The following is a 9,334-nucleotide window of genomic DNA, read 5'->3' on the forward strand; positions in this document are numbered from 1 at the left end:
CAAGCATCCATCTTACTATAAGTGCGAGGAGGTAGGTAGGTGCCATTATCTTCACCTGTCAGCCGAGGCGAGGGGACTCAGGCAGGTGAGGTAACTTACCCAAAGTGGCATAACTAGTAAGTACAGAGTCCGATTTTAATCCAGTACTCTCTAGCTTTAAATTCACTTCCACCAAATGTTAGAGTTGACACTCAGCCCCAAATCTATTGTGACAAGCCATTGCACCCTGACGCCTCTTTAATTTTTATTCTTTAAAAGAAAAATGGGTCTATTTTAGCTACTTCCCAACATGAAAACTCTGTCCCACATAATTTTCGTCGTGAACTCTGTGGCTCTAAGCCTTCTACGAGAAATATCGCATCACACAGGGTGTACTGCCCGTGTGGCCTGCTCAAGCCTTCCCCTCTTGTTCACATCAGTGTTCTGCTGCCCAGGTGATCAGCACAGGTGCCTGCCTCCTGCTCCCTCTTTCCATTGGAGCTCAATGTCCTCTTGTGTTAATGCCTCCATTAACCCAAGGACCTGTGGGTTTCAAAACACATCATTCCTGTCCTGAAGTTCTTTTAACCTCACCTAATCTTCTCTCAAGGACTACTCCCAGCCAGCCCTGGACACTTGCTATGGATGTGTCTAATGAGCCACTCCTGAATGCTAAGACCAAGGTCACCAACCAGCTTGTAGATTTCCAGTGGGAACTTGGCCTGGCTGTGAGCTCAGACAGCTGCAGATCACTGAACTATCCTTACATTGCGGTGATACTAAAAGTGGCAGATCATTTAGGCCATGTAAAGAGCAGGTCCTTTGAAATAACTATTCCAGAGTTTCAGAATTTCTACAGACAGTCCAAGGAAATGGCTGCAATTATGAAAAGTGTGAAAAATGATTATTTGGTTGATAAATTGCTACCATCACTCTAAAATCATGGACTTTACTTTCTGCAGTCTAACTGCATGAGGATCAAATGATATTTATTGAAAGAAAATTGCACTTTTTTTCTTTTCATTTCTTTAATAATAGAAAATTAGAGAAAAGGAATTAGATAAGAGGTGAGCGATTCACTTATTGACGTGAATACCACTGAACTGAACACTTTAAAGGGTGAACTCAGTCGTGTGTAAATTAGATCTCAATAAAAAAATAAATCAGACAAACTACTGAATGATTGAAAACATTGAAAAGAATGTCATTACTTTATAAGTTCAATTTTATAATATTCAATTACCATCAAAGCAATCAGATGAGTGAGGCTGCTCTTTTTTTTTTTAATAATTTTATTTTTTTAATGGGGTGACATCAATAAATCAGGATACATATATTCAAAGATAACATGTCCAGGTTATCTTGTCATTCAATTATGTTGCATACCCATCACCCAAAGTCAGATTGTCCTCTGTCACCTTCTATCTAGTTTTCTTTGTGCCCTCCCCCTCCTCCTTTCCCTCTCCCTCCCCCCTCCCCCCCCATAACCACCACACTCTTATCAATGTCTCTTAGTCTCACTTTTATGTCCCACCTACGTATGGAATAATGCAGTTCCTGTTTTTTTCTGATTTACTTATTTCACTTCATATAATGTTATCAAGATCCCACCATTTTGTCGTAAATGATCCAATGTCATCATTTCTTATGGCTGAGTAGTATTTCATAGTGTATATGTGCCACATCTCCTTTATCCAGTCATCTATTGATGGGCTTTTTGGTTATTTCCATGTCCTGGCCACTGTGAACAATGCTGCAATAAACATGGGGCTGCATGTGTCTTTACGTATCAATGTTTCTGAGTTTTGGGGGTATATACCCAGTAGAGGGATTGCTGGGTCATAAGGTAGTTCTATTTTCAGTTTTTTGAGGAACTACCATACTTTCTTCCATAATGGTTGTACTACTTTACATTCCCACCAACAGTGTATGAGGGTTCCTTTTTCTCCACAGCCTCTCCAACATTTGCTATTACCTGTCTTGTTAATAATAGCTAATCTAACAGGTGTGAGGTGGTATCTCATTGAGGCTGCTCTTTTCAAACATTTAAAATCAGGTTAGGATTGCCTGGCCTGTGTTGGCACCATGGATAGAGCATCAACCGGGATATTGAGGTCACCGGTTCAAAACCCTGGGCCTGCCTGGTCAAGGCACATACAATAAGCAACTGAAGAACAACCAAAGTGAAGCAACTATGAGTTGCTATTTCTTGACCTCCCACCTCCTCTGTAAAACTAATAAATAAAATCTTTAAAAAAAAAAGAAAGGTCTTAAACATCTTTATTAATTTGTTTTTAATAATTTTATGTTTTTGATGCTATTTCAAATAGAATTTTTAAATATAACTTTCTAATTATGTCTTGATAGTTTTGAGGTTTACAGTAAGAGAACTAGCCTGGCATCAAATATTCTATCATAACCAGAAATGAGGTTTTATAATAGTAACTATGGGAAAGTTGAAGTATCTCTCATGAACTGATATTTTTCTTCTTTTTAAAATGTTTCAAGGACTCTGTGTGAAATAGACATTTTTTTTGGTCTCTGTTAAATTGCAAAGTATTAAACAGATGGGCAGATTGTGTGTGTGTGTGTGCGTGTGTGTGTGTGTGTGTGTGTGTGTGTCTGCTGCTGCTGCTACTTGGATTTGGATTTCATAAATTCTCTTCTGGAGAAATTTACCACTATCTTTTTACTTTTTATTTTTTTACATCCGTGAATTAAGCAATTTGTGAGCATAGCAGGTATAATAGTCTATGTTTGGTTCATTCACAAGCCTGGGAAGCACCTGAACCTTCCCCATGGCCAATTTAGAAGCTCTGCGGAACATCAGCCGAATGGCCAAGCTTGAATTAGAAAGTGCGTAAGAGGGTAAATATTGACTTGTTCAACAAAGTTTTTGCATTTGCGTTCAAGACACTCTTGAAGGCTTGAAGAAGCCAGTTTACAAGCAAAATGAATCCGACTGAAAATAGCTTATTTCCATAAATTCTCAGACGGGAGGATTACAAGTTATTAATAATGACATATTTTTGTATCCTCCTTTCTACTTTTTAAAGCATTTTCAGATTCCACATCGAACATATGTTCCTTTGCACATATTTATTCTGCTCCCTCTGCCTGGAACACCATGCTCTTCTCTCTCTGAACGTTCATTCATTCTTCAACAATAACCTCAGTGTGTCCCTACCTCTGCTCCTCCACCTCCACAACTTCAGTAAAAGTCCTATCAAAAAATCCCCACCTTCTTGATGCTTTCATCATGATGCCTTTTGCATTCAATTCCATTCTGCAAGTACCCCTTGTGCCCTGTCCTGCTTTAGTGTATCAGTGAGACTTTAGCCTTTCTCAAATACCCTGAGTAACATGTGTAGTTTTTTTCATTTGTTCCCTAAATATAATCCTGTCAGCATTCAGGATTTGTTCTAGGTTTTCTTCTCTTTCTCCTCTTCCTCTTCCTCCCCCTCCTTCTCTTCTTCTTCCTCCTCCTCTTCCTTCTCTTATTCCTCCTCCTCCTCTTCCTCTTCCTCCTCCTCCTCTTCCTCTTCCTCCTCCTCCTCTCCAAGGAAGGAGAACCAACTAATCTGAGGGCAGCATTGGGGGTAGGAGTAGAAGTTGCACAAGATCAAAGGTCCTGGGACCTGGTCCTGACTTGATCACAACCAGCTCAGTGACCAGTCCAGTGTTTGCCACACAAAAAGGTATTTATTGATGAGTTAATAAACTTGAAGAAGCAACTTAACCTCTGTTGGCCTCAGTTTCTATATCTTAGAATGAAGGAGCTGGAGATGATAGTCTCTAAATCCATTTTGGCTTTACAATTCATGAACCGTTATGATCCTTCAGCAACTAAATCAATCACTAGAGTAAAACTTGTTTTTTAGATTAATTGGGAAAGGAGAATGGAAATGACACTTATGGAGTGCTATTTTTTTGCTGTATTTGGAGGTGTTTCAACATAATAAATCATAACAGACTTCTCATTCCTATGGGTTCTGTTAGATTTTCATTCATCCTTGTTATTTCTCTAAATCAGGATTTAAAGTAAGCAAGGGGTAAGAACAATTATTCTAGAGTGAGAGGGGAAGGGAGGGATAAATGCTTCAGACTTGGTCCACTCAATATTTACATGCAAACGTGTATTTCTAATACACTTGAAGCTGATCTAAGTCAATGTACCATTTCCTTGAAAATGACTGATAGATTACTTAGTATAAAGATACACTTTTAGTTTAACTTCTATCACAGAATAATCCAAACACGTGGGAGGTTTGAATTAATGATCTTTTACTACATTATGTGAGGGCTGAAGGTATAGACTAAGCTGTTTGATAGGACAGACATTTTCTTGGGCATGATAATCTTAGGATATGGTTTGTTTCGTGAAACATGAGCCTGCTCCATGGCTGCCAAAAAGAAATCCGCAGTGCTGTGAGGCCACCATCTTCCTTCCCGTCGCTGAGGAGATTTACTGCTTTGGCTTATGCTTCTTCCTCAGGGAAACTGGTCAGATAGTGTCATGTCATGTGACATAAAGCACAAAGTTCTTTGTACCCTTTGAGTGCTGGGTTCTAGAATCAAGGTCTAGTTTCATTTAATTTTCCGGGTCGCTCAATGTAAGAGTCTGCTATAATAAAATAAATACTCGGTGGCTTAGACAACAGAAATTTATTTTCTCACAGTCTGGTGGCTAGAAATCCGTGATCAAGGTTCAACATATTTGGTTTCCCCTGAGCCTTTTCCCCTTGGCCTGCAGATGGCTTCTTGCTGTGTTCCCATGTGGCTTTTTCTCTGTGTGCATTTGCATCCCTGGTCACTCTCCCTTTCCTTATAAGGACACCAGTCACGGTGGATTAAGGCCCCACACTTATGACCTTATTTAACCCCAGTTACCTCCCTAAAGACCCTGTCTCCAAAATTAGCTATGTTCTAAGGTACTGGGGGTTAGGACATAAACATATGAATTTGTGGGAGACACAATTCAGTCCATAACACCCTGAGAGGACCCAAGCATCTAACTTGATCTGGTAACACACCCATTCTCTCCTTCCTCCCTCAGCAGTGGGAAAGCTCAGCAGATATGTGTGGTCTACATTAGAGCCAGAGCCCCTGGGTCATGAAGAAGGAGGAAGATTCATGTTCCTGTGAGAGGAAGCACAGGGAAGAAGAGCCATTCACCTCTCTTTAGACCTTAATGCTCTACAGGTATAAACTATGCAGATGCTCCTGGAAGAATTGTTTGGGAAAAGAAAACAGCATAGGTACTAGTTTAACGAAAGCTCTAGAATTTTAGGAGATGCTCAACCTGCAAGAAAGAACTTCTATGAAGGAAGGTAGTCCTGAGTCTGGTCTGTAGGGAGGGTTGTAATTTGTAAGTCACACCCATCCTGCTGTGTTAGCAAGCACTTGGCTCACCTTGTCACAAGTCGATATCCCTTTATTGATCTGTGGCATGTGTGTGTTCAAACAAAAATCCATTATGCTTGTACCAGAGAGTGATTAGGGTCATTCTCCTCTGCCACTGTTAGATGTGGCATTAGCAGGAAGACCCACTGGGCCCTAGTGAGCCATATCCAGGAAGTTGCAGCTGTATGACCAGAGGGGTGAGTGTGTGACAAGGTTAATATAACCCTGCCTTCCCAAAGGTGAGACACAAGGGACTTGGTTATGCTCTGAGGCTTACCTGTCATCAGAAGCAGAAAATCTGATGGGCTTGGGAGGCTCCCTGCCCTGGGTTAGCTGGCAAGCTCTGGTTCCATTCAGGGTCATGCCAAAGGCTGACAGAGGCTGGAAGTTTATGTGATGGTAATGGCGGGATGCTGGATAATGAATCAGGCCTGGATCTGTGATTAACTGTGCCCCGTTGGGCAATGTATTCAGCTTCCTGCAGGTCTCCATTTACTCCTCCATGAAATGGAATAAAAGATCTCATTGGTTCCTTCCAGTCTAAATGCACATTGTTCAGGCACCGCTTCTCATGAAGTACCTGTGAACTTCAGGACACATAGGCTCACCATGGAATTAGTCAGGAACCCAGAATCACATAAACTCAGACTGCTAGGTGGGTATTTTAGCTTTAAAGTACACTGATTTTGACAAACCTATTTAAACAATAAAACATAAGTTCTTTATGTCCTTAGAATCATGTTCCCATGGTATTATAGGGAATAAATCATTCTTTCAAAAAACAATTCTAACTTTTTAATAGGGAAAATCATTGGCACTTAATTTCTAATTAAGGTACTTATTCATGTGATGGCATTTGGGAATTGTTCAGGTAGTAGACATTCCCAGGCTCTAAAAAGACAGATGAGGTTAGAAGACTGAACACTTGTACACACATGGTAATTATTCTGCACCCTTTGTGCTAGTCTGGAATCCATGAAAGAAGACAAAAGCCCTGTCACCTCTAGGGAAAAGAGCTGACCAAAGTCCCTTCTTATGACCACAAAAAGCTGATGATTTCATTGTAGTATTTAAAATATAGTTCATGGGAATATTTTTTCATTCTACCTGTAGTAGAGGAGATGCACAAAAAGTGGTCTGGCCTGGCTGCAGGGCCAAGTGAGCAAGAGTGGTCCCGCCTGCAATCCTGCCCGCAGGGGAAAGGTGAAAGCATGGGAACCAAGCGACCCACAGCTGAGCACAGGCATGCAGACCTGCGTGGCCCTTGGTGCCAGGGCTTGTGGCCCAACCTGCAAGCACAACTCCGTCTGAGGGGGTGGGGCAAAAGCCTGGGAACAGGCCAGGTGGAGACTCATGTTTGATCATAGGTGTGCACCCCTGCCCATGGTGCCAGGGCTTGTGGCCTGGAAGCAGTGTGCAGCCCCATCTGTGGGGGTGGGATGAAGGCTGAGGCCACCGAGGCTTGTAGACCTGGGCATATGAACACAGCCCCTCCTGTGGAGGAGAGGCAAAAACCGCAGCGACAGCCGCAGCAGGCCAACGCCAGCAACGCCCGTACCCAAATGCCTGAGGCATCAGCAGAGGGGGTGGTGGGCCTGCAGACAGACCACACCTAGGGGACACAGAGGCCACACTCAGTGGACTCCAGTGGCCACACCCTTCTTATACACAGACAAAATGGGAAGGCAGAGAAGTGCAACCCAAATGAATCAAAAGAAATCCCCAGAAAAGGACTTGAATGAGTCAGATATAACCAAATTATCAGAATCAGAGTTTAAAATAATGATTGTTAGGATGCTCAAAGATCTTAGAACAACAATAGGCAGATATAATGAACACATAAATAAAAGATAGCAATATAAAAAAGGACTTTGAAATAATAAAAAAGAATCAGCCAGAAATGACAAATACAGTATCAGAAATGAAGACCACAATGGAAGGAATTAAAAGCAGGATGGATGAAGCTGAGGATCAAATCAGTGAGGTAGAGGACAAGATAAACAAAAGCACGAAGCAGAGCAGCAAAAAAAAAAAAAAAAAAAAAAAAAAAGAGAGAGAAAGACTCAAAAAGTCTGAGGGAACTCTAAGAGAGCTCTGTGACAACATGAAGAGAAATAACATCTGCATCATAGGGTTCCTGAAGAAGAAGAAAAAGAACAAGGGACAGAGACTTTGGTCAATCAAATCACAACTGAAAACTTCCCTAAATTGATGCAGGAAAATGTCACACAAGTTCAAGAAGCACAGAGAACTCTATTAAAGAGAAACCCAAAGAAATCTACACCAAGACACATCATAATTAAAATACCAAAACTAAGTGATAAAAAGAAAATATTAAAAGCTGCTAAAGAAAAAAAGGCTATCACCTACAAAGGAGCCCCCATAAGGATGACATCTGACTTCTCAACAGAAACACTTGAGGCCAGAAGGGAATGGCAAGAAATATTCAAAGTAACACAGAACAAGAGCCTACAACCATGACTACTTTATCCAGCAAGACTATTATTTAAAATTGAAGGAGAAATAAAAAGCTTCCCAGACCAAAAAAAAAAAAAAAAAAAAAAAAACCTCAACAAATTTATTATAACCAAACCAATGCTGCAAGAAATGTTAAGGGGCCTGTTGTAAACAGATCAAAGGGGGAAAAGAATATAGCAAAAGAGAAATACAGCTTTAAAGAATAAAATGGCAATAAACAACTATATATCAATAATAACCTTAAATGTAAATGGATTAAATGAGCCAATCAAAAGACTTAGGGTAGCTGCGTGGATAAGAAAACAGGACCCATACATATGCTGTCTATAAGAGACACACCTTAAAACAAAAGATGCCCATAGACTGAAAGTAAAAGGATGGAAAAAAATATTTCACGCAAATAGAAATTAAAAAAAAGCTGGGGTAGCAATACATATACCAGACAAAATGGACTTTAAAACAAAGGCTATATAGTAAGAGATAAAGAAGGTCACTACATAATGGTAAAGGGAGCAATCCAACAGGAAGATATAACCATTATAAATATCTATGCACCTAATATAGGAGCACCTAAATATATAAAGCAGATTTGGGTGGATTTAAAGGGTGAGATCAACAGCAATACCAAAATAGTAGGGGATTTCAATACCCCACTAACATCACTGGATAGATCCTCAAGAAAGAAAATTAATAAAGAAACAGCAGACTTAAAGGACACACTAAATCAACTCGATTTAATAGATATCTTCAGAACTTTTCACCCTAAAGCAACAGAATATACATTCTTTTCAAGTCCTCATTGTATATTCTCTAGAATAAACCACATGCTTGGGTACAAAAGCAGCCTCAACAAATTTAAGAATATAGAAATCAGGCCTGACCTGTGGTGGCGCAGTGGGATAAAGTGTCGACCTGGAACACTGAGGTTGCCGGTTCGAAACCTTGGGCTTGCCTGGTCAGGGTACATGTGGGAGTTGATGCTTCCTTCTCCTCCCCCTTCTCTCTCTCTCTGTCTCTCTCTCTCACTCCTCTCTCTCTAAAAAATCAATAAATAAAATATTAAAAAAAATCTCTAAAAAAAAAATCTCTAAAAAAAAAAAAAAGAATATAGAAATCATATCAAGCATTTTCTCTGATCACAGTGGCATGAAACTAGAAATCAACCATAATAGGAAAACAGAAAAATACTCAAACACTTGGAAACTAAATAGCATGTTATTAAATTACAAATGGGTTAACACTGAGATCAAAGAAGAAATAAAATAATTCCTAGAAACAAATGACAATGAGCATACAACAACTCAAAATTTATGGTACACAGCAAAAGCAGTACTGAGAGGGAAGTTCATAGCATTACAGACATACTTTAAGAAGCTAGAAAAAGCTCAAATAAACAACTTAACCCTGCATCTAAAAGAACTAGAAAAAGAACAGCAAGTAAAGCCCAGAGGTAGTAGAAGGAAGGAAATAATAA

General features: G+C 40.0%; 1 pseudogene; it reads left to right on the forward strand.

The window, feature by feature from the left end:
• The first annotated feature begins 606 nt into the window (after window positions 1–606).
• LOC136392941 (COMM domain-containing protein 6 pseudogene) lies at window positions 607–982 on the forward strand (annotated as a pseudogene).
• The last annotated feature ends 8,352 nt before the right edge of the window (window positions 983–9,334 follow it).

This window comes from Saccopteryx leptura, chromosome 2 (genome assembly GCF_036850995.1).
Source record: "Saccopteryx leptura isolate mSacLep1 chromosome 2, mSacLep1_pri_phased_curated, whole genome shotgun sequence".
Taxonomy (NCBI): domain Eukaryota; kingdom Metazoa; phylum Chordata; class Mammalia; order Chiroptera; family Emballonuridae; genus Saccopteryx; species Saccopteryx leptura.